This window comes from Polypterus senegalus, chromosome 2, assembly GCF_016835505.1.
Source record: "Polypterus senegalus isolate Bchr_013 chromosome 2, ASM1683550v1, whole genome shotgun sequence".
NCBI lineage: Eukaryota > Metazoa > Chordata > Cladistia > Polypteriformes > Polypteridae > Polypterus > Polypterus senegalus.
This window is the reverse complement of record NC_053155.1, coordinates 226,200,679-226,227,199: the sequence shown is the minus strand read 5'-3', so window position 1 is coordinate 226,227,199 and position 26,521 is coordinate 226,200,679.

Sequence of the window (26,521 nt, the reverse complement as noted above, 5' to 3'; positions counted from 1 at the left end):
AGCCCAATTTCCGCCAGCACCCTATTAGCTAACAGTACTGGTAGCAGTTGTTGTTAATCTAGGGCTCAACCGATCCTGTATGGAAATTTGTATTGTTGTCCGCATTTTGATTTGGCAAAATTTTACACCAGATGCCCTTCCTGACATATCCCTCCCCATTTATCCAGTCTTGGGACCAGCACGAAGAAATACACTGGCTTGTGCATAAATGATCTAAATCAGTCCTCATGGTTTTTAGGCTTCATATGGAAGAATTAGACGATGGTGGCCTTCAGTCCATCAATGTAGGGACTGCAAGGTGCTTTGATCAGGTGGTGGTGGAGCAGATCGCAGAAGACCATCACAAGATACTTTACACTCAAGAAAACAAATATTCATCTAGGAAAGAAAATTATGGTTTAAAACTTTGTGTGCTTTGACATAGAATATGATTTTGTTGCAGCAATGTGTTGAAGGAAATCATGACAATGGTATAACACTTAATGACCTTTGTTTCAGGGCCACAAAAAGGATATAAATTACCTTTACACACTGGAGCATCTGTGAGTTTGTATATGTTCTCTCTTTACTTACTAATTACAAAATGGCATTTTGCTACTAGATGTAGATACTCTGATCATGCTTTTTGCCTGAAAAATGACACGGAGAACTTCTTGTGGTTGTATGCTATTGGAATTCTATGAGTTATCACTTTTGATGGCCCATGTCATTCTATACATGTGAATTTCCAGTTGGCATTTTGTTAAAAAATCCAAGGTCATTACAGATGTGATGCTCATTAGCAACTAATGATTTGCTAATAAACAGAAATTAAACAGAAAATAAAAAGTGCACTAAAAGGATTAAGTGTTCCATGCATAACTCCAAATTTAATGTAACCCAATGGAATGCAATGTGAAATAATTTTTTTATATTTTATACATGGAATGGGGTAATAGGTCAATGTTACTTCACACTTTTGGTTAATAAATTTATTTGACTCTCTGTGAGCTAACATTTGGAAGGGCATTCACATAAAATTTTACATGTGGAAGCTCACATTTCCCATCTGCCCCACAGAATGACAACATGCTAATTGCTTCAGAATAGTTATTTGTTGCCAGAAATCAAAAATGTCTGGTGAACATGTTTTGAAAAGTGCCAAAAGAGCAAAGGATAATTCCAACTGATCTGTTTTCTCTTTTTTTACTTCAATTGTCCTTTATTGCCTTTGAGAGCACAGATGTTCAATTTACACCTTCAGGAGTATCACCGGGCTTGTAATGCTGAGACTTGTTAGTTTAGTGTATTGTAGTTTGCAGTTTCATTGTATACAGCTATCTGGTTGTGGTTGATTCAATACAGACAATTGTCCAACTGTAGATGCTAAGATTAAAGCTTTTCTTTGATTCCATTATATGTTTCTGGTCATAAAAATATTTGCGATTTTGTACTGAAGTAGAAGAGGAATTACAATGGAAGTTGTAATAAAAAACAAAATGCACCTTATGAAGTAATAGTTTTAAGTTTAATATGAGCTCACAAAATAAAGCTTTAGTTGCCTTAAAATGCTACAATAGAACTTGAAAATAGAATCCAAAACAGCTTAGCACTCTGTTCATGAGTATTAGTTAGTGTATGGAAATATTAATAAAGCTTCTGCTGACAAATGAAGAACACAAGTTTCAAAGAACATTGTTTTGTGAAAAAAAAGTAGAAATGTGTTTTGTGTCTTCTATTATATCCCACCTGGGTGGGATGACAGTTCATCACAAGGCACATGTATATAGCCAGTTTGGAGGGAAATGTCAACTAACACTGACTTCTCAGGAATTTGAAAGAAAATTGGAAATTAAAGAAAAATGAAATACAGTTTATAGAAGGCATGAAGCAACATCTATTTAGCCATCTTCTTCTTATATAAGCAAGAATTCACTGATTGTAGCTTGCTTTAACTATATCCATACATGGAATGCAATGGGTATCGCCATGGGTTTAAGCGTTAGCTGATGAGTCCTCTGATTACACCTATCTGATCTGTACAGGGATGTCTAGTACATGTATATGTGCTTTGAATGCCTGCATCATGATACACAAAAAAAAGAAAAAAGTGAAATGCACAGATGATTTTTACAATGCATAGGCATGCAACAAAGTTCTGCTTGCCAAATGTTTTCTATTACTTGTGCTATCACCTCAGAGCTCTAGCACATCTTCAAAATAATGCAGTTAATGACAGAGGACTGGAAAATATTCTTATGTGTTAATTGGATTTAAACTGGTGTAAAAATGACCTCTCTCTCATTTTATCATTTTGGCAACAGTGGTAATCATGAACACATTTTGAATACAGTATATATGCATAAATGCTAACAGTGGTGCTTTCATAGCAAGGCAGATGGGGTGCAGTTTGCACATGAGGTAATCATGAGTGTGGTTTGCAGCATATACAGTACACATGTGGATGACTCTGCAGAGACTGGATTGACTTTTCAAATATATTTGTTTGTCTGTATGTATGAGTGAGGATCCCAAATTTTACTTTGTTCCAGCCTTATTTAAAAATCATTTAAATGTATTTTTACTTCATTAAGCATCAATCAATACCCCAGAATGACAAATTAAAAAGAGGATTTTAGAAATTTTTGTAAATTTATTAAAAATAGTAGTTAGACTATTTGCTTTGACACTTGAAATTTGTCTCAGGTGCAGTCTTTTTTATCATCGTTAATTAGGAAAAGCACACCGCTGTCTATAGAAGGTCCACAGTTGACAATGTGTATCGGACAACAAGCCAAACTGTTAGGTGAAAGGAATTGCCTGGCAAGTTTCGGGACAGGATTGTGTCAAGGAACAGATCTGGGAAAGTCTGCAAAAATTCTTTTTGCAGTACTGAAAGTTCCTAAGACTACAGCTAACAGTATAATTTTTAAATTAAATAAATTTGAAAAACCCAAAACCAATGGCAGTTTATAATGCATATATATATTTTTTAAAAACTCTACTTAAATTAATTAGATAATGCAAAATTTGTTTATTTGCACAATGTGCCTGGTGTCGGCGCATGTCAACATCCATTAAAAATTGGCCCTGACTGTATTTGTTTAATTTCTGTGTGAATAAAAAAAATAATTCTGTGTGAAGACCTATATTTCTTGATTGAAGGACGCCAGCCAAAAGAGAGTTTATGTAAGTCCTTGACATTTTGGCGAACAGGTGACATAAGTTTCCCCTTTAAATTGCTTGTTTTCAGGTTTTTCCTGGGAGGCAACTCTGTGCACCGCGAACACTCCCAAATTTATTTGCAGCAAATTAGTATTTTTTTTTTTTTTTTAATTTTAATCTAATTTTAACAATCATCAACACACTATTTCATGTTCACATTTATGGTTCACAGTTCACACCTACCATTAACGTAATACAGATGAGCGAGTGCGATTTTAGAAAGATGGCAAGTTCAAGTGGAATTTCAGAAATCAAAGTTATTTTTTTAATGAAACCACATTTCATAAATAGTTCACTTGAAGAAAAACATGAGCTTACACTCAGACTTTTTCTCACTCTTGTTAGACAAATGGAGTTAGATGTGGTGAAAGTAATGCCCTTTTTTGCTGTCCCTGTTTGCTGTTTCAAAGTGTCTATGTTGTGTCAGTGTTGTGGACAACAATGGGGGTACAAGACCTAAAAACACCTTTCTGAAAAATGCAAGTGGCATGAAAGTAACCTCACAGGGCTGGAGGATAATGGGCATACGAATTGCCTCTGAGACAGGGAAGGGCGGGCAAAGAGGCTGCTTGGAGATGCCAACAAAATGCTCACTAAGTGCTGTGTGCTGCGAGTGCTGATCTCAGAACTCCATTTTTACTGGCTTCTCTGGAAACCTGCCCCTTTGGGTAGTTGAGCAAGTGCATAAGATACACCGTATATGTGTTTGTCATTGATAAAATAGTAGTGAGCCTTCTTATGATTTTGGTTACAAAATGTGTGCCTCTACAGAAAAAAGACCGCAAAACACTAATATAGACAATAATATGAGACTCATTTTTTTTGGCAGGCTTAATGAAATGATTCAATTTAGGCAGAAAGTAACTGAGAAATTTTTAGGCCTGAAGGAAAGAGGGGCAAAATTTATGTTCATGGAAATATAGGTAACCTGAACATAAAAACAGAATAAGATTTAGGTTGGACTTGTCCTGTGGGTACAGTACATGATAGGTTAAGGGGGGCAAGTTATGTTTTAAGATCTGGGACGGTCTATGGATTTTACAATGTCAATTTGTGTCCTGTTGAGATAAGCTTGGCAAACCTGCATCGGACTGCGCAGACTGGCAGCAAGTGTAGAGTAAAAATAGGTTGGGATTGACTCTACGGGTGCACCAAATGATAAACTTGGATGCAAGACCTGAGAAACATTAGAGGACTAGTGATTGTATGATGTGGATTTGTGGAATACAGAGGCAGAAAATGATTTGAATTGGACTTATGCTATGGATGTGTTATAGGGCAGACAGGAGTCAAAATTATTGGAAGATTACAGAGGTGGGGGTGCAGACATTATAGTGTGGGTTTTGCAAGAATGGGGAACTGGGCAAGTTGGCAAAGGATTGGGCAAGAGACAGGTGTAGTATAAAGTTTGAGTGGTAGGTGAACCTGTTCCTTTCCATATCTTTAGGGCACATTATGAGAAGAATAGGGGAACTGTGAATGTCACAAACTGAAGCTTTATAGCACAGTAGAAATGTGAAACTTGACATCAGATTGGGCAACATAGTGAAAAGGGTATAATACTATTTAGACCTGTTTTTTCCTATGAGTCTGGTACTGGACAGGCCAAGAAGTTCTTTGACAAGATGATAAGTGCCACGAGAGAATGTGGAATGCTAGTATAGGTAGTTAGATAGGAAAGGCGCTATATAATAAATAGATATGAAAGGTACTGTATAGTCTCACTGAGATTGTACAAGTGGTGAACTAGCTGAGGGTAAGGAAGGCTGCAGGGAACTGTGGTATCTGGGGTGAACTTCTCCAGGCTGGTGTTAAGGCTGTCAATCTCAATCTTTGCTTCCATTTGGGAGACGAGCATCATTCTAGCTGACTGGAAAACGGGACTTGCTGTCGATGTCTGGAAAGGGAAGTGTGACTGTCATGATCACTTGCTCACTTACCAGTGACTGAAGCAGTCTGGTTTTACACCCAAGAAGACTACAATCAACCAAATCCTGGTGCTGAGGGTTCTCATGGAGCACAAATGCGTATATCAGTAGAGTTTCTTTGCAGCCTTTGTCAATTTTTGTGAAGAGTTCAACTCAGTTGAACAAGCTTCCCTGTGGAACATCCTGAGACTGCATGATCCCTCAAAATTTGATCCGCCCGAAGTTACTGGATATCATGGCTGGCCTGTACAGTGGTACTGGGAGTGCTGTGCAGAGTGGAGGCAAAACCCCTGTGTTTTTCTCACTTGATTCTGGGGTTCGTCAGGGGTGTGTTCTTGCTTCTGCTCTGTTCAATGCTTGCATTGACTGGGTGTTTGGCAGGGTTGGGGGTGGGGGGCATCTCTTGGTAAAGTAAGATTCACTGTTCTTGACGTTGCCAGCAAAGCTGTGTTCTTCACAGAGTCAATGGATGCTCTGATCCCAGCTCTCTAGAGAATGAGCGAAAGTCTTAGTGTCTGGGCATGCAAGTGTCCTGGATAAAAACCAAGACCCAGGCCTTTAATGACCTCTTGGGTACGACCATCAGCAGTGTGTCTGTCTGTGGAGAGAATGTCAATGTTGTCAAGAGGTTTACTTAACTCTGCAATGTCATTACAGTCTCTGGTGACGCTTCCTATAAAGTCAGTAGATGGATTGGGAGAGCATGGGGAGTCATGAGCTCACTGGAAAGGGGTGTGTGGCGCTTCCGATATCTATGCAAAAGCACGACGGTCCAAGCCTTTAGAGTCCTGGTGCTTCCTGTCTTGCTCTATGGTTGTGAGACGTTGACGCTATCCAGTGTCCTGCGATAAAGATTAGACTCCTTCGATACTGTGTCTCTTTGGAGAATCCTTGGGTGCCGTTGGTCTGACTTTATGTCAAACGAGTTGTTGCTCACAGAGTCCCAAATGAGGCACATTACCTCCATTGTGAGGAAGCGGCAGTTACGGCACTACAGTTATGTGGCGCAATTCCCCAAGGGTGATCCGGCTCACAGGTTCCTCATTGTTGAGGACCTGGGCAGCTGGACCAGGACAATGGGATGCTCACATAACACCTGGCTGTGGCACATACATGGTCATTTCTGGGGGGGTGGGACTGCCTGGGGGTTGCCAAACAGGAACCCAAGCGTATTGTCATGTGGTGGGGGGATGGCAGCAACGCACTGTACCAGTGCATGCTCTAAAACCTGACCTCACCTGCATTATAGGATAGATAGATAGATAGATAGATAGATAGATAGATAGATGTGAAAGGCACTATATAATAGACTAGCAAAATACCCGCGCTTCGCAGCGGAGAAGTAGTGTGTTAAAGAAGTTATGAAAAAGAAAAGGAAACATTTTAAAAATAACGTAACATGATTGTCAATGTAATTGTTTTGTCACTGTTATGAGTGTTGCTGTCATATATATATATATATATACACACACACTCACACACATAAACATATATATACATATAGATATATATACATATCTACATATACACATATCTAAATATACACATATATACATATACAGATCTACTTATATATACACATATCAACATATATATACACATACATATACACACATACATACACACACATATATATATATACACAGACACATACATATATATATACATATCTACATATATATATACTGTATATAGCAAAATCCTTCGCAGCGACGAAGTACTGCTTTTAAATTTTTATTAAGAAGAAAAGAAAACCTTTTTAAACTGAGGGAAAATATACCAATAACTATTTGTTAAGGATCTCTTTGTATACCACGTTGTCAGTTCAGCACTCCGGCTGTAATATGACCAAGCTGTGCAAGCTTACTCTTGAGAATGCAACGTATAGTTGTCCAGGAGAAAAGCAATCTTGCCTCAAATCAATGACAACCTTTTGTAGGGTGTGTCCCTGAGACTTATTAATTGTCATTGCGAAGCAGAGCCTTACTGGAAATTGGAGGCATTTGAATTGAAATGAGAGATTAGAGGGTATAACGGTGATGCGAGGAATACATTCATAGTGTGGCGCTCTGCTGTTTTTTTGTGAAGCTGCCTTTATACAGCCTCTGCGCTGTTTTATAAACGAACGCCATATAAGGCCGTCCTTTCTCCTTGCTTCGCGGTTCTGTACCGTTTTATTGTTCATTTATTACAATTGTTATAGTTATTGTGTAGCTATTTGAGACTTACTTTACTGTTCAGGTACCCATTTCCTGTATTTAATCCGTGGCTTCTCCGCTATTTTTTGTTTGTATATTACGATTATAGATATTTATTGATTCCCTTCTTTAGCTGACTGCCTGCTCATATAAGATGCTCCGCTGTTCTTTTGTGAAGCAGCCTTTACACTGCTTCTCTGCTGTTTTATTGTTCGCTTATTATGATTGTTATAGCTCTCTTTGTATAGCACATTGTTAGTTCAGCACTCTGGTTGTAATATGACGAAGCTGTGCGAGCTCACTCTTGAGAATGCAACGTATACAATGCAACGTTTGAATTGAAATGGGAGATCAGAGGGTATAACAGGGATGCGAGGAATACATTGAGTGTGGAGAAACTCTAGAGACAGCGTGTGTATTAACTTGTGGATTTTTCTGTGAGTATTTGGTGGCAGCGTGACGAAGTTGCTTCTGCAAGACCGCGTTAGCTGTGGAGCTCAGCTCGGAACATATTCTTGTCCTACCTTGTCAATTGTGTAATGCGTTTTTTGAACAGGTTTGATTCATGGAAGTGATCACTCGTACTGCGTTCAGTCAGTTCACGTGAGCTGCTCTCTTGTGTGATGTTACGATGTCCACGGCTTTATTTAATGTTAGCTAAGACCCGGCACTTAAAAGTTTCTCGCTACAGCAATTTTAACTCCGTTCCAAAGTGATCCAAAGTCTCGTTTATACCGCGTGTCTTCTCATTAAACTTGTATCTCGCGAATAAAGTATTCGTCGAAGGCATGACAAACGGCAGCTGGAACGTGTCTATAAACTAAATTTAAACATACGCTTTACACCGTGCTTTGTTTCAGCAGTAGCTGCACTTATGAATATGCTTGTATGCGTTTATTCTTCAGCACTCTTCCTTGTTTTCTACGTACTGTGTTCATAGTCAGTTGACATGATTACGTGGGAGGCGTGATGATGCAACACGCAACTCCGTCTCCCACGGCCATCGAGCTGGAGTCTATTACAGTATATGGATAAAAATAGGTTCCAGTTCTGACCATTGCGCATAGAATTTCGAAATTAAACCTGCCCAACTTTTGTAAGTAAGCTGTAAGGAATGAGCCTGCCAAATTTCAGCCTCCTACCTACACAGGAAGTTGGAGAATTAGGTATGAGTGAGTGAGTGAGTGAGTGAGTGAGTGAGTGAGTGAGTCAGTGAGTCAGTCAGTCAGTGAGGGCTTTGCCTTTTATTAGTATAGATAAGATAATAGATAATAGATTGGGCACCCCCAACCAAATTATTTTCACCAGCCACCACTAACCATAACTCTTCCAACAGCTGGTTTATTAGAGAGGTTACAAAGAACTTTATGGTCACTTTGGTTTGGCCCTAAAGAACCCGTGTGGACATGGGAGAAAATTCCAGAAGGAGACCCAACACTGTAACACTCTGCTAACCTGGGCTTTGTGGCAGAGTGGCACAAAGTGACACACGAAGGCCTGCTTGGAGTTAAACAACAGACACCTAAAGGTCTCTCACCCATTCTTGTTGTTCTGTTCAGTTGTTCCATAACCTCATTGCCTGACTCATCCCAGTCATGACTATCGATGGACCCAGATTCAACAGGTATATGCCAGCTGTGGAGAATGCTGTTTTGGGCAATTTAGACAGGACATTGAGAAACACCTTATTCTTTTTGAAACATGCCCAGTGATCTTTTATGACCAAAGAGAGTGAGGATCTTGGTTTTGCATTTCATCCAAAGGATGGATAATGAGTATATCCAAACATGTACAGGTATCTAGAAAGCATATTATATTTTGGTCATGCATACTCAGTGAACATAGTGATACACCATTGATTCAATGCAGTAGCGCTACGTTACCCCATGTTTTTTTATCATACATTTTTTGACATGGCTATCTGTCAATAGTAACATAATTTTTACTTTATATAACACAGTATAGGTATGAGGGCTTTTAGCTCAATAGACTTTATATACATGTATTAACGTTTTATACATTTTCAGCTTGTTTTTGTACACTGCTGTTCACTGATTAAATGTTTAAAGCACAGTAACAAGTTCACATGTATAATATGTTATAAATTAATAAAAAAAAACCTCAATTTACTTCCAAAAACTACAGATTAGATTAAACAGACAGTAAAGCAAGCAATTTCACATTGATTAGTATAAACTGATCCTACCAATATATGTTCATTAATGTGATCATTGAGATATTCCCAGCTGGCAATGGAGAAAAGGAAAAGAAAAAGTGCAGTCAGCAGCTTTCCTAGAAAAAATAATCCCCTAGGAGTATAAAGTTATTTCTAATGCAAATGTCATAGTTGAAGTCACAGCTCTGGAGGTCTAGGTCAACTACCCCTCACCCTCTTGTGTGGACTTAATGTTTTTAAAATAATTTGCTCATAAGCAGTCAAATAAACACATTGTCGGTGTATATCTATACAGCCAAATAAGCCAAAATTTGCCTGCTTCTACTTACTAACACAACAGAAGGCTTTGGGTGAATAACTATTAGTAATTAAGTCACAGATATGCAGTATTAGTAAATAAGAATACTAAGTGCATTAACAGACATTGAGTTGTTTACATGAACATAAATACTGTTCACAGAAACATACTGTATCTTATCCGCTTTTGAAGCTACTTAATGTAAACTGTCTTAACTAATTCAAAGAATATGTAACTGGGTGTAATGAAAATCACACAATTAGTTTGTACAGAGTGATCAGTCTATGCTGTTCAGTAGAATGTTCTTTATTTAATACTTAATTATCAGAAAGCATCTGAAAAACCTAATAGAAGATTAAGTAAAACCGAGTTTTAATGGTAAAGCAACGTTTGATAAATTACTTTTAGGTTCTTTGTGTTATTCATATACATGCAAAAACTCTTTGAAGTCATACAAATTGCCATTTCAAATGCTGGTGTAGACCTGCTTCCACAGTATACCATTTACCAAAAGATGATTTTATATTCATTGCATAGAAAATTGAGTTACCGGTATAAAAGGAACTTGTGTGGCTGTGTAAAATACTTGTATAGAAATTGAGATGTGGCTTATAAACAATATACTGAAAGAAAAAATATAATTGTCATGTTTTTTTATTCTTCTGGAATACTGTTAATTTCAAAGTCATTTGAAATCTGATTTTGCTAATATATACTGCTAAAATGTGTATTAATATGTGAGTCCTTTAAATGACTAAAAATAGAGGTATATTTTTTTCTTCAAGGATAAGAAACAGATGCATTTTTGTTTGGAAGAATTTATCGCTTCTTCGTTTTGTCTGTATTTTACATTATGGAACTTAGTGTAATAGATTCAGAAGTGTACTTTGACATTTCCGACAACTCATGTTTACAAGGACAGATTAAATAAGTAGTATGTCAAGGTTTCTTTTTTAAAATTGTAGATCATAGGCATTTTTTATTGACAACTTTTAACAGTAATATTCTCTCAAGTAAAGCCTTATGACACTTTCATGTCATATATGTTTAAACAATAATAATATGAACCATAAACACTAGGTTACTTGAATTCCTGACAACTTAGTGCAAAAAAAAAAAATAGAAGTCATGATAGAACACTCTTAGATGTGTTGCAATTGAAGTTATTCTAAGCTTTCATTTCTGTCATACAAAATGGCACATTAAGTAATTTCCCATGATACCTCACAGCAGGAATCTAGTGTTTGCCATATGCTGATTAAGTCTTGAAGAGTGCTGTTGTCAAGATATGGTCAAAAGCTTACATTCCGTAGTATCTTCTGACAGAAGGGAGACAGAAAAACAAACTTTTCACATATTCTTTGCAGGTGTGTTATGTAAATTAGTACAAAAGTTAATTAAATAACAAATTTGGTTTCTGTATATAGTAAAATGCATGAATCAAATATTTTCTTTCCATAAAATACTTGCAATTTTCAGTCTAACAGCAAAAGCAGGCATTTTGTGATGATAAATGGTAAAATGTTTTGTAATAGCAAATGGAAATATCTATTACCTTGATCTCCACCCATTTGTCACCTTGAATTGATATGGGATTTTAGAGAATGAAAGAATTTAACCTTTAAGAATTTATTTCTTACTAGCTGTGCCACCTATCTAAGATGGCAGGAAATGTAAATAATCAACACAAACCTCAGTGTTAACATTTGCAGTGCACCATGCGATGCATATGTCTCTGTTATATGCTATTTGGTATGGGATTTCTAAAAGTAGCATTAATGTTTGTGATGCACCATCTGTTGGAATGACAAATGCAATGTATTATGCTACTAAAAATGTGTGTGATGTGTCATATTTTGCTTTGACAGAGACACAGCAACCAGACAGACAGACGCTTATCATTTTATTACAAATTACATATACCATAAAAGGGTGACTTCTTGCTAATACTTTAATATGAGGAGAATATATCACCAACTTATATGGGAAAGTGAGCTACTTAGGAATGTAAAAAACTGCTACTAAAATACAAGTGGTTAATGGCAGTGACTTAATGTCAGTTCTGACACTCTCTTTGCCTTCTCACATACAGTAATTGTGGCAGTGGCTCGCTGCGCGTGTATCCATCCAGGTATAATGCAAGTTCTCTGTATGCTGCAGTCTCACCTAGCATTGCAAAGCTACAATTAGAAATGTAAACTGTTTATCTTTCACTACTCCTTTGCTAGGCATCTGTTTAACTTCTACAACTGTAATCACATTTTTTTCCCTCTTAGTCTTCTGTTTGAAAATCTTCCATAAAATGACATATTTCCAGTGGTTTTTTTTTCTTCCATCATGCAAGTTTGTCAATCAACAATGATTGGCACATTATTTTCTATTTTCTTCTTGGATCTAAATGCACATTTTACATATTCATACATAGATCTTTCAATTATAAAGAAAATTAATAAATTCTGTTCAATCAAATAAATGTTTTATGAAAAAAAAAGTATTTAACAAAATATATTGTACTTAGAAAAAAGCATGACCACCAAAGACTCTTGAAAGAAAATCTTTCTGATTACAAAAGTGAATGCTTTGTGTTTTATTTTATTATTAGCTACCAACATTCATATTTTGAGATATCTCAAAGCTACAGCTGTATATAAACGCTAATTACACTGAAGCAAAATTGTGTAAGTACTTATGATGTGCAGATTTTTTTTCATCTAGAAACAATTTAGCAGTACAGGAATACATTTCATTTCATCTCTGATTGTAGTGCCGCAATAATTTGTGAAATACATGGCTGTGCATTCCTGCCTTTTATTTAATATACTGAATGTAAGCATCCTTCCTGCTTTTCAGCAAAAGAACAGATTTTAATATATGTGTCACCATGTACACTACACATATATTTTATTCAAATACATACCTAATCAATATTGTGTAAGAGAACAAGGTTAGCAGTGTTAAATAAGAACTATCAGTTTTCTGAATTCAACTATTATGTTGCAAGTGCTTTAAAACCTTGAAGCAGTCACAATTTAGAAGCCAACAGTGGAAAGGATGCCAATCTTTTACAGTGATCACATCTAAACATGCACAATCAGTTATTCTGGCCCAGTTCCTGCCATCAGTTAACCTAAGGTACACATCTTTACGAGACAGAAAGACCTGGAAAGAAGACATGTAGGCATTTAGAGAATATTCTCTTTCTCCAAACAGATGCTGACCATGATGGAAATCAAATTAAATTCTCTGCAGCTGTTAGAGTGCAGCACTGCCATGACACCTATACCTTAGACAATGTGAATAACTTTATTATTATAATTGACATTCCTAACATTGGTTTCATATTAGAAAATATAGAGTTAATCAGGCACAATACTAAAATGCTAAATGTGATACTTTAAAAATGCTTGTGCCTTTTGAAAGCAGAGGACTGTACGCCTTTTTAGAGAGTGCAGTATGGCTTTATTGAATCTATTCTCTGTATTTACACTGCTTATTATCAGTACATTTTTCAATAAATATTTACATTTATTTCAGCTTTTTTTTTTGCTGTATAAGAAATTATATTGTCATATTCATGGTGGCCAGACCTTCCTATAAAAGGTTATATCACCCTGAAACCGCTGTGATTTTAATTAACCTCTAATGTCCATATAAATGCGACACTGTATTAGGCAGATATATATGCAAGCTATTCTACCCGTTAATGAAGGTTAAACAAACCCAAATTCAACATTTGTTATTTGTATTAACTTTGTTACTCTTCAGTTCCACCCCTCTATTTAGATGGCCATGCGTGAAAATGCTTGACAGATTTGATTTTGTATATTTTTTTTCTCCATGAACTGATGACCTAATGATGTTTATTAAACAATAGATGAAAATCACATTCAAACCTTACAAATAACACACTTTAAACTAAAGTAGTACTAAAGCCTACGAAAAAAACTTAAATCCCTTTGCACCGCTCTTTCAGCATCTTTTGTCTTGTAAATGTGTTGATCAAGACAAGCAGCAAGCAGCCTGCTATACCATTCCCCCAACCACCACAGAAAGGGCAAGAAGTTCTCCCAATTCGAGCCTTGATGATCTTGTAGTGAAGTGCTGGAGTTTTAGAGGGGAAATAATAGATCATTATTTGGAACACATGCATTTAATGTGTCTTCCATGTCTACAACAATCTATGTAAACACATCGTTAAAGCAGAAATGTTTTTCAAGTTTTACTAATAAATGACAAAATGTCAACATGAACTGCATAATGTATGATAGGCTGAAGTCCAAGTATCAAATAAACACTTCCACAAAAGGTGCAAGTGTACTATGACACATTCCGTTGTGTAGCGGTAAGAACTGCTGATTTGTAATCCAGAGATCGTGAGTTTGAAACCAGCTCCTGTGCAAATTTACAGTTTTGAGCAGTGAGCTGGTCTTATTGTTAATATTATACAATAAAAGCATACATTTGATTTGATTCTGTAACAGCCAGTGTAAATTTATAGTACTTGTAAAAGTTATTTTTTTTTTCACTTTTATTCTCTCAGTCACAATCACGATATAACCCCCAAAACCCTAGATTTGATGCTGTTAGTTTATATTTGAAACTGGGAATAACTGCAGATGTGAGGCATAAAAGCTGACACACAAACACTGATGAATCTGTCTTATTCATATCTTATTGTCAGTTGAATTTTTTTAACTCAGTTTTATTAAGAGTTCCTGCTCACGCTGAGTTAGTATGCAGATTATGGTCCATGATGTCAAAGTCACACTGATAAAAAATAGAGACGTAGGTACTGTATATATATTTGGAATAATTCATTTTATGACATGTATAGTACATTTCAGAAAGCATTGTGGCACTGATGTAACATTATTCACATTTATTCGCATACCTTCTTGCGGTTGTAATCACTGACCGTGTTTTTTTATTTTTTTTTTCCCCGATCTTGCCCAGTCTTCACATTATGGTGAATGGTGGTGTTTCTTTTGTACTCTAGGACATGCGGAGGAAAGAACAGTACAAAGGGATCAGTTCCACGCAATAGTGTACAATACTTTTACATTTATATTAAGGATTTAACTGATAGATGACAACTCAGTTGGGTACTGTATATACTATTGTATTCTCCTCACTTCCGGACAGAAATGCTCCCTCCCTTGGAAAACAGACAAAGACAAACAGATAAATATAAAGGAATACATCAAAGATATTAATTTATTCAATGGGTTAACACTCCTCCTTGAGTTGCCACTTTATCGTGGTGGAGGAGTTTACGTGTCCCAATAATCCTAGGAGCTCTGTTGTCAGCAGGGGCATTATGCCCCTGGTAGGGCCACCCAAGGCAAACTGGTCCTAGGTAAGGGATAAGACAAAGTGCGGTTCAGAAAACCTCCTATGACGAAGAAAAACTTTGGATAGTGTTTTCCCTCGCCCGGACCCCCTCTGGAGCCAGGCCTGGAGGTAGGGCTTGAGCGCCTGGTGCTTAGGCCTGCACCCATGGGGCTCAGCCAGGCACAGCCTGAAGAGGCAACGTGGGTCCCCGTTCCCATGAGCAGCTCACTACCTGTAGGAGGGGCCAAGGAGGTTGGGTGCATTGGGAGTTGGGTGGTGGCTGAAGGCGGAGACCTTGATGGTCCAATCCTCGGCTACAGAAGCTGGCTCTTGGGACGTGGAATGTCACCTCTCTGAAGGGGAAGGAGCCTGAGCTAGTGCGCAAGGTTGAGAGATTCTGGCTAGATATAGTCGGGCTCACCTCGATGCACAGCTTAGACTCTGGAACCAATCTCCTTCAGAGGGGCTGGACTCTCTACCCCTCTGGAGTTGCCCCCGGTGAGTGGCGCAGAGCGGGTGTGGGCATACTTATTGTTTACCCCAGTAGAAGAGAGGGTAGCCTCCCTCCTTTTTTGGTTGGGGGGACAGGTCTTAACTGTTGTTTGAGCATATGCGGTGAACAGCAGTCTGGAGTACCCACCCTTTTTGTAGTCCCTGGAGGGGGTGCTAGAGGGCATACCTGCTGGGGACTCCCTCATTCTGCTGGGAGACTTCATTGCTCACCTGGGCAATGAAAGTGAGACTTGGAAGGGCGTGATTGGGAGGAATGCCACCCCCCCCGATCTGAACCAGAGTGGTGTTTTGTTATTGGACTTCTGTGCTCGACACAGATTGTCCATAACGACCACCATGTTTAGGCATAGGGGTGTCCATATGTGCACCTGGCCCCAGGACACCCTAGGCCTCAGTTCAATGCGGCCATATGTCCTGGACACTCGGGCGAAGAGAGGGGCGGAGCTGTCAACTGATCACCACCTGATGGTGAGTTGGCTTCGATGGTGGAGGAGGATGCCGGTCAGGCCTGGTAGGTCCAAACGTATTGTGAGGGTCTGCTGGGAAATGCCCGGCAGATTCCCCTGTCAAAAGTAGCTTCAAATCCCACCTCCGGCAGAACTTTGACTATGTCCCAAGGGAGGTGGGGGACATTGAGCCCGAATGGGCCATGTTCCGTGCCTCTATTGTTGAGGAGGCTGACTGAAGCTGTGGCCGTAAGGTGGTCGGTGCCTGTTGCGGTGAGGGATGCCGTCAAGCTGAAGAAGGAGTCCTACAGGACCCTTTTGTCCTGTGGGACTCTGGAGGCAGCTAATAGGTACCGGCAGGCCAAGCGGAATGCGGCTTCAGTGTTTGCTGAGGCTAAAACTCGGGCATGGGAGGAGTTTGAGGAGGCCATGGAGAACGACTTCGAGGAGATTCTGGTCCACCATCCGGCATCTCAGGTGGGGGAAGTGGTGCAGTGCCAACACTGTGTATGGTGGGGATGCTGCGCTGCTGACCTCAACTCGGGACGTTGTGGGTCGGTGGGGGAAGTACTTCGAAGACCTACTCAATCCCACTAACATGCCTTCCAATGAGGAAGCAGAGCCTGGGGACTCGGAGGTGGGCTCTCCCATCTCTGGGACTGAGGTCACCGAGGTGGTCAAAAAACTCCTTGGTGGAAGAGCTCCCAGGGTGGATGAGATATGTCCGGAGTTCCTCAAGGCTCTGGATGTTGTAGGACTGTCTTGGTTGACACGCTTCTGCAATATCACATGGACATCTGGGACAGTGCCTCTCAATTGGCAAAATGGGGTGGTGGTCCCCCTCTTTAAGAAAGGGAACCGGAGGATGTGTTCCAACTACAGAGGGATCACACTCCTCAGCCTCCCTGGAAAAGTCTATTCAGGAGTCCATCATATAGTCGATCCTCGGATTCAGGAGGAACAGTGTGGTTTTCGTCCTAGTCACGGAACAGTGGACAAGCTCGGCAGGGTCCTGGAGATTGCATGGAAGTTTGCCCAACCAGTCTACATGTGTTTTGTGGACTTGTAAAAGGCGTTCGACTGTGTCCCTCGGGGAATCCTGTGGGGGGTGCATGGGGTACTGGACCTCCTGATAAGAGCTGTTCGTCCTTGTACAACTGGTGTCAGAGCTTGGTCCGCATTGCTGGCAGTAAGTAGAACCCGTTTGCCATGAGAGTTGGACTCCGCCAGGGCTGCCCTTTGTCTCCGATTATGTTCATAACTTTTATGGACAGAATTTCTAGGCACAACCAGGGAATTGAGGGGGTCCAGATTTTGGTGGGCTCAGAACTGGATCACTGCTTTTTGCAGATGATGTTGTCCTGTTTGCTTCATCAGGCCATGATCTTCAGCTCTTACTGGATCGGTTCACAGCTTAGTTTGAAGCGGCTGGGATGGAAATCAGCACCTCCACATTCAAGACCATGGTTCTCAGCCGAAAAAGGGTGGATTGCTCTCTCAGGGTTGGGAGCAAGATCCTGCCTCAAATGGAGGAGTTCAAGTATCTCAGAGTCTTGTTCATGATTGAGGAAAGAATGAAGCAGGAGATCGACAAGCGGATTGGTGTGACGTCTGCAGTGATGCGGACTCTGCTGAGGATCTGAGCTGAAAGGCAAATGGTCATGAGCTGTGGGTAGTGACCAAAAGAATGAGATCGCGAATACAAGTGACTGAAATGAGTTTCCTCCGCAGGGTGTCTGAGCTTTCCCTTAAAGATAAGGTGAGAAGGTCAGTCATCCGGGAGGAGCTCAGAGTAGAGCCACTGCTCCTCCGCATCGAGAGGAGTCAGATGAGGTGGCTCGGACATCTGATCAGGATGCCTCCTGGACACCTCCCTGGTGAGGTGTTCCGGGCACGTCTAACTGGAAGGAGGCCCAGGGGAAGACCCAGGACACGCTTGAAGGATTATGTCTCTCGGCTGGCCTGGGAACACCTCGGGTTTCCCCCAGAAGAGCTAGTACAAGTGGCCAGGAAGAGGAAAGTCTGGGCATCTCAAGCTGCTGTCCCTGTGACCCGATCTCAGATAAGCGGAAGAGGATGGATGGATGGATGGATGGGTTAACATTTGCTCTTGCTAAAATGAGTACTTGAGTCCCTGCTTTCATCCAGGTAGGTACATAACCTGAAGACATTAGACAAGCAGGTTGGCAATTTTTTGGTATTATACAACATCCTTTTCTGTCTTATTTCAGCTAGGACTGAGATATTTTCTTATAATTATTTCATGGGGAGAAGGGGAAAGGTGGGGACCACGTGTTTGTCATGTGCTGTATTAGAACCACTAGAGTGTCATCGTCTAACATGTATATCACATTCCCCATCCAAACGTACTTCTTATTTAGTGGCCCTCCAAGTGGGCTCTATGTTAAATTTCATCTATTTAAATATGGTATCTAAGTGAGATCATTCATTTCTGGTTTCCCAACATTATTCTGTTTTTTTTTATTCCATACTTTCCAGCTATATATCATCTTAAGTATAACCTTTGAGTAGAAGGTGTCTAGCTTTAAAATTGAGCTTTACCCAATTGAAGCTGAACCATTCTGCAGTTTAGTTTTCTCTTGGTTGATTGTATTTACGATATTTATGTTTTAGCCTGATCTCATGGCACAGAGCAGATTTTGCACACACTGTATCTACTTTCTGTTTATTATTTGACTGACAACGTTTATCACCTTATCAAGTTCCTGTAGGCATAATCTCCTAAACATTGTGATCGGTGATTATGATATTAGTAAATCAAAGATAGGTGAGGTTCTTGCCATCAATTTGATGCCTCTTTCTTCCCAAATGAGCCATCTGAAAAAATCTTTAAGGCAGCTGTGTTGGCTTACCTTGATGAGATAGAATGCTAACTGAGTGCTAGAAGAGACTGATTAATTCATAACGAGAAGTCTTCATTTATTGTTATCATACAATATTGAATCACAGAGGATTTATTTTGTTTTTTTTTAACAGAAAAATTTAATGTGAAAGTGAAAACAGATTAATGAAAAGTGGTCTAAATTAGTTTAAAATATAAAACACCAAAAAATGGATTGCATATGTATACCCCAAGCCAGTATTTTGTAGACCCACCTTTGGCAACAAGTCCAGCCTTAAGTTTGTGTGCACAGGTCTCTATCAGCTTTGCACATCTGTATCCTATAATTCCCACCCATTATTTTAAAACTGCTCAAGCTCTATTAGGCTGCATGGGGACCATGATGGAATAACCTTTTTTTAGATACAGCCACACTGTCTCAATTGGATTAACATTGTTGTTTTTAAGTCATTCCTGTTAACCTTGGTTTTTCCCGATCTTCTTCCAAGTTGCAGTTTCCTTGAAGACTGCATCAGTATTTTTCCTGTCTTTTGTTGCAATAATATTACCCTATATCTTCACAAGGCCTCTAAAGCATGCTACATAGCTGCATCCCTATAGCAGGAACCTGCCACCACCATGCTTCACAGTGGATATGGTGCATTTTTGATAATGAGCAGTGTTTGGCTTATACCAAATATGGCATGTAGCCTGATGGCCATAGAGCTAAATTAACACCTCAATTAATACCTCACTTCAGAGTCTCATGTATGCCTTTCGGCAAACTCTAACAGAGATGTCATGTGAGTTTTTTTAATAGTCGCTTTCTACTTGCCACTCTACCTTAAAGCTGCAACTGGTTAAACATGCAGGCAGTAGTTTGTACAGTATGCACAATCTCAGCCTCTGGGGGATGAACACCTTCAGAATTATAACAGGTCTCTTATTGTCCTTCCTCAATAATTTTCTTGCACGATTATTGTTTTTGTGAATGGCCTGTTCAAGGCAGATTTACAGATTTTATATTCTTTTAATAACTTAATGAATGATTTAATTGAACTCCCAGCGATTTTATCCAACTGCTGACTTGTGCTTTTCAATCGTCTTTTCATGGAGTTGATTGCAGGGTTCTTTTGTCTTCATTGCATAGGTTAGGCCATGATACTGAAGCAAGATAAGTTGGACCTTCTAAACTGTTATGGATTTAGAGTCACAAAGGAGGGTATACATTCAAAATCCAGCTAGGTAAAAGGCCACATCAAAAGGTTTATACTTACAAATAGATTGGTGGAGCACAAATGGCAAAATGCAGTGGTCTACTAAAAGAGTAAGACAATTTCATTTAAATAAAGTCCCAATACAAAAATCCAGTGAGAGGTCAAAAGACAGTGCTAAAAGGTAAACATAAAATTAAATTAAATAAACACAATAAGCACAGTAGAAACAAAATAACAGACAGGTAATCTCCATTGAACAAGTTATGTGACTTCTAAAGCCAATTAACTGCATCAGTAATGATTTAGGTGTGTCACGTTAAAGGGGGTGAATATGTATGTGCTTTATGCTTGAAGAGCTCTGTTTTCAGTTTATTATTAACACTAGCAAAAAACACGCGCTTCGCAGCAGAGAAGTAGTGTGTTAAAGAAGTAATGAAAAAGAAAAGGAAACACTTTAAAAATATCGTAAGATGATTGTTAATGTAATTGTTTTGTCACTGTTATGAGTGTTGCTGTCATATATATTGGGAAGAGAACAGGAGACACCCGGACGGCTTCCGGGTGCACAGCTGGCACTTCCGCCACACAGGGGTGTGTCCAAAGGAGAGTGCCAGGAAGCAGCTGGAGCCTATCTGGGTTCCCATTTAAAGGGCCGCCTCCCTCCAGTCATTAGTGGATGTCGGGTGGGAGAGGACAGAGCTGGAGAGAGGACGGGAGGCAGCCAAGAGAAAGGCACAGAGAGGCCTGGACTTTGGGGAATTGGTGCAAGAGGCACTGGGGTTTGTGCACTGTAAATATTATTAGAAATAAACGTGTGTTGGGTGAAATATGATGTCCGCCTGTCTGTGTTCGGGCCAGCGCCCACAATATATACACACATACACATACATATAGCAAAATACCCGCGCTTCGCAGCGAAGTACTGCCTTAAAAGTTTTATTAAGAAGAAAATTAAACCTTTTTAAACTGAGGGAAAATATACCAATAATTATTTGTTAAGGATCTCTTTGTATACCACATTATGAGTTCGGCCCTCCGGTTGTAATATGACCAAGCTGTGCGCTGAGCTTACTGTCAAGCATGCAACGTACAGCTGGCCATGTGAACAGTAATCTTGTTTCAAATCTCACAGCTTGGATTGCTGCTGTCATAATCAGTTTCAGTTTCGTGGTTTGTTTCAATTACGAGTAGTAATAGTAATACGACAGTATTTGTAGGACTTGTGTTGAAGTGACATTCAGCATCTGTCAAGCGTTGTAAGTATACAACCAGTTTCATTGATAACTTCACAACCAGCTTTTGAGAGTTTAAACATTCATAAACATCAAACTGTCCACTACTGAAATCGTCACCTGTGAATCTAAGATGTTTAAGAGGCATTGGCGGTTGTCTAAAGGTGTAAAATATTTGGCCATTTCGGTACACTTGAAAGCAACAACCGAACAATTCAGTGGCAGCCATCAACTCACATGCAGATGCATAGGTGAAGGGCTTAAGCATTTCACTCTTCTAGTGCTCCTGTGTAGTACAATTATCTCCTGTACCGTCATCAGTCCACACCTTGAACCTGTCCCAGTCATTCAATACATAAGACACAATGTTTCTCCAGATATCAAGAGTAAGCCTGATATGGCCGTGCAATATGTAACAAAGAGAATGGAAAAGATAGGTGCCATCTCCGGGCATGGAAACCACTCGGTAAGAGACAGTTCTTTGATCGATGGTGATCACCTCGATAGACATGTTAATGCGGGTACGGTTGGAATGATAAAGGAAATTGGTACCTGAACAATGTAAAGTAAGTCTAAAATACCTACACAATAACTATAATCGTAATAAATGAACAATAAAACAGCGGAGAAGCCATGGATTAAATAAAAAGGCTGCAGTTATCAGCAGGGTGATGTGAATCCCGTGGCGAAGCAAGGAAGGGAATGTAGAGACTGGAGGGACGGACGGCCTTATATAGGCAGGCAGCCAACAACGTGGGAGGCGTTGGGATGGGGGACCCTATGCCGCCTCTCACAGTGAATGAGCTGCAGGCTATGGACGTAGATATGTACATAAATAGGATTCAGTTAGCGTTGGGAACCCGCGTACCAAATTTCTTGAAGATGGGCCCATAAGTAACAAAGACTGTTGAAAACTTCAATATGGCGGCTGACAGTGGCGTCATACCACCGAAATAAGTATGTACATTGGTTTCAGTTAGCGCAGGGAAGCCGCCTACCAAATTTCGTGAAGATGGGGCCATGAATAAGAAAGTTCAACATGGCGGACGTTGTTGACCGTTATGACCGTTACGCGTAGAATTTCGAAATGAAACCTGCTTAACTTTTGTAAGTAAGCTGTAAGGAATGAGCCTGCCAAATTTCAGCCTTCTACCTACACAGGAAGTTGGAGAATTAGTGACGTTTGTAAAACTTCAATATGGCGGCTGACAGTGGCGTCATACCACCGAAATAAGTACGTACATTGGTTTCGGTTAGCGCAGGGAAGCCACCTACCAAATTTCGTGAAGATGGGGTCAGCCTTCTACCTACACGGGAAGTTGGAAAATTAGTGACGTTGGAAAGTTCAATATGGTGGCCGACAGTAGCGTCATACCATCGAAATAAGTACGTACATCGGTTTCGGTTAGCGCAGGGAAGCCACCTACCAAATGTCGTGAAGATGGGGCCATAAATAAGAAAGTTCAACATGGCGGACGTTGTCGACTGCTATCGACCGTTATGACCGTTATGTGTAGAATTTCAAAATGAGACCTGCTTAACTTTTGTAAATAAGCTGTAAGGAATAAGCCTGCCAAATTTCAGCCTTCTACCTACACGGGAAGTTGGAGAATTAGTGATGAGTCAGTGAGTGAGTGAGTTAGTGAGTGAGTGAGTGAGTCAGTAAGGGCTTTGCCTTTTATTAGTATAGATTAGAATTACCAAAGCCTACAAAAAACCTTAAATCCTTTTGCACTTCTCCATCAGCGTCTTTTGTCTTGTAAATGTACTGATCAAGGCAAACAGCCTGAGAGAGATGCTGACGGAGAAGTATGAAGGGATTTACAAGTTTTTTTCGTAGGCTTTGGTAATTCTAATGTTAAATGCATTATAAATAATGTAAATTAAATCCATTGTGATTCAAAGATGTATAATAATAAAATGTGAAAATCCCCAAGGGGGTGAGTGCTTCTGTATATATACTGCAAGTCTCCTGCCAGGTCTTTCCTTCAATTTCTCAAAGTTAAGAGGTTCTGAACACTGTACAACCATCTTATATATGGTGTCTTGAGTCACATGACATATACATCACATGTCTCACATCCACATTGCATCAGCAAACCTAAATGCACCAAAATGGTGAAGCCATACATGCAAGTAAGATTCTGTACCAATGATAAGAATGGCCATATAAACCTGAAGCAGCAATAACACAAATTGACAGTATTCACAGATAAGTAGACAGAAATTGGCAGTGCAATGCCATTGGGGAAAAAATATAAACAGAAGGAATTAAAATGAATTACTGTATGTGTCCAAACAAAAAGCAACACCAGGATTTAAGTCATGGCATATTTCTGGTAAAAGAAGAGTTATTGTAATATCAAAACAAAAAAGCACCTACTTTGTTTTGCTGTTATCTTTTCTAATAGGTTGAGATCAAAAGTTTATTACTATTATATAAAGCATATAAACTCCAATAGATTTCTACACAATGAAGAATAATTACATTTTTCCTATTATTAATTACTTAAATTCATCTTTATTGTTTACTACCACTGTTTATTTCAGTAATAAGGCAACAGCATTTTGGGGTAGTCTAAGTTTTACAAAAGGGCTCATTTAGCCTGAAACCTAAATAAAAATCTTCTAGGATGCCCTTCCTGATATCTTGGCCCATACAGACAACTCCTTAAAAAACCTTTGCCTTTATTTTTAGTTTCCATTTCATTCTTTTCTTACAAATTTATGCTGTCAATCCTGCTATCTTATGAACATTCCTTTGAAGGACGGCTTAACCTTTGTCACAGTGAAGGCTTGCTTTGCAATACACCCACAAAGAAACTATTAGTTAATAAGACTTAAGCTGTTGTTTATTAAACACAAAAAGCTACACACTGACAGTTTGACCTAAGTTGAAACAGTGTCAATAACAATCTGAACTCTATTATAAAACCTTGAACCCGATTAACATTATCTATTTTTAAAAACAAATCTATTGGTCCACTCGGTAATCAAAATTATTCCTTTGTTATAACTTATCATTGCCCTTTATCCCCAAAATTTAGACAAAGACACACCCAACAGCACGGACCCTTTCCTATACAAGTACATCTTCAGGACATTTTACCATTTCTGCTAAGTAGAGGGAGGATTTATGTGTGCACTTTTCTCTTCTATTTCTGTGCTTCCCTAGACACCTATTCATGTTTATATGATTTGATATATGTACAGTTAAAATGGCACTTCACAAAAAAAGTTCAAATTGTGCAATAGTTTGTTGGCACTAAGTAAATCCCCTTTGGGATGACACAAACACCCATAGGCACATAATTTAAAAAGAAACCTCCTTGTAGCATTTTTCTATATACAATTTTATCTTAACTTGCCATGACTACTTATATAGTTTTTCTGCATGGAAATAAATCAAACCAATAAAGCAGCAAGTTTTCAATGCAAAGGTCAGTATATGAAACTGTTATTTTTAATTGCCAAGTAGAGATAAAGATATGAGTGGCTGGATGGATGGGAGTCTTTTATTTCTACTTGAATACAGGTGACAAACAGTGAGATGAGATGGATTTCAACGGAGAACATAGTTTCGGAATTGCATCTCAACGCAGTAATGGAGGATTAATTTTCTTAACACTGGTAGACTGAGAAGTTATGGTCTCTATTTTGAAAAAGGATAGAAGAAAACGAGTGTCAATTTTCAAGAGTTGACACTCCTCAATTGCCCTGAGATAACCTATGCTAGGGTAATAAAGCATTAAATTCAGGAAGAATAATGCAGATTTCATTGATACCACTAGAAGAGTGGAACTCTGACCTTGCACAGAAAATGGCTGAACCTGTCTGTATGTACATTCTGGACTGGGTAACACTCACTGACCATGTAGTAAGGGGTACCTTGGGATGGGTGGAGCAATTGTATGACGTTCTATGGTAAATGATGTATCCCATTTTCTGTTTTTTTAGAACATGAGTTGTGGTCACATGTTTGATGATAAGATAACAGTAATATCAAGCACTGTAGTGGTAAATAGATAAATGAACAGATAGAATAAAGCTGGCTTTCAAAAGAAGCGAAGTTCCATCCAGCAAATTCACATCTTGCGTTGACTGTTTGAAGGAACGATAAAGAGAAACATACCATTTTATGTTACTTTTATCAATTTTAAAAAAGTGTTTGACTCAATCAAGCACAATATCGTGTTTCCCAATTTACATGACTATGGTGTTCTGCAAGAACTATTTGAAACAATAACAGCCCTCTATGAAGACTTGAAAACTAAGCTTCTAAAAGATGGGTAATTAACAAATGAGTTTAGTGCTAAAACAGGAGTCCTCCAAGGAGACATATTGGCACAATTTCTATTTGTAATTGTGATTGACTATGTCATGCATAACTAGGAAGAACAATTTGGCCTTACTACACACCCTAGAGTAAGCTCACGAATGCCTGAGCAATGGCTGAACGACTTACAATATGACGATGATATAGCACTTTTGGAGATTGACCATGAAAGATCACATTAACAGCTAGGTAAAATGTGTCGAATAGCCAATTAGTCGGTCTTAAAATAAATACTAATAAAACTGAACAAATGATAATAAATACTTATTATGGCCCTCACCTACCATTAGAGCTCGGTAGGGGAACAAATCAAGATTGTGGACAACCTCAAATATTTAGGATCGATGGTCACCAATACAATAAATAATGTTAGAACTCAAAATTTCCAAGCCTGGGAAGCCTTCTGGAAGTTAAAAAGCATTTAGCAAACCAACCTACCAATTCAACTCAAGATCCGGATATTTAATGCCTCATGCCTGAGAATTCTTCTATATTGAAGCAAAATTGGACTCTGAGTGAACAAATCAAGAGAACCTTAGATAATTACATAATGAATTGCTACAGAGTCATACTGAAAATAAAGCATACTGACCAAATCTCAAACATTGAAATCTATAGTTGTCTAACCCCAAAACCAGTATCGAAAATCGTCATCAAAAGGGAGCTCATATGGATAGGGCATATTCTCCGAAGAAACCCTAAAGAACCCATAAGAAAGTATGTCCTATACAAACTACCTAGGAATGCCCAAAATCGGTCGCCCAATAACAACAAAATGCGCAGCACATCGCCAATAACAT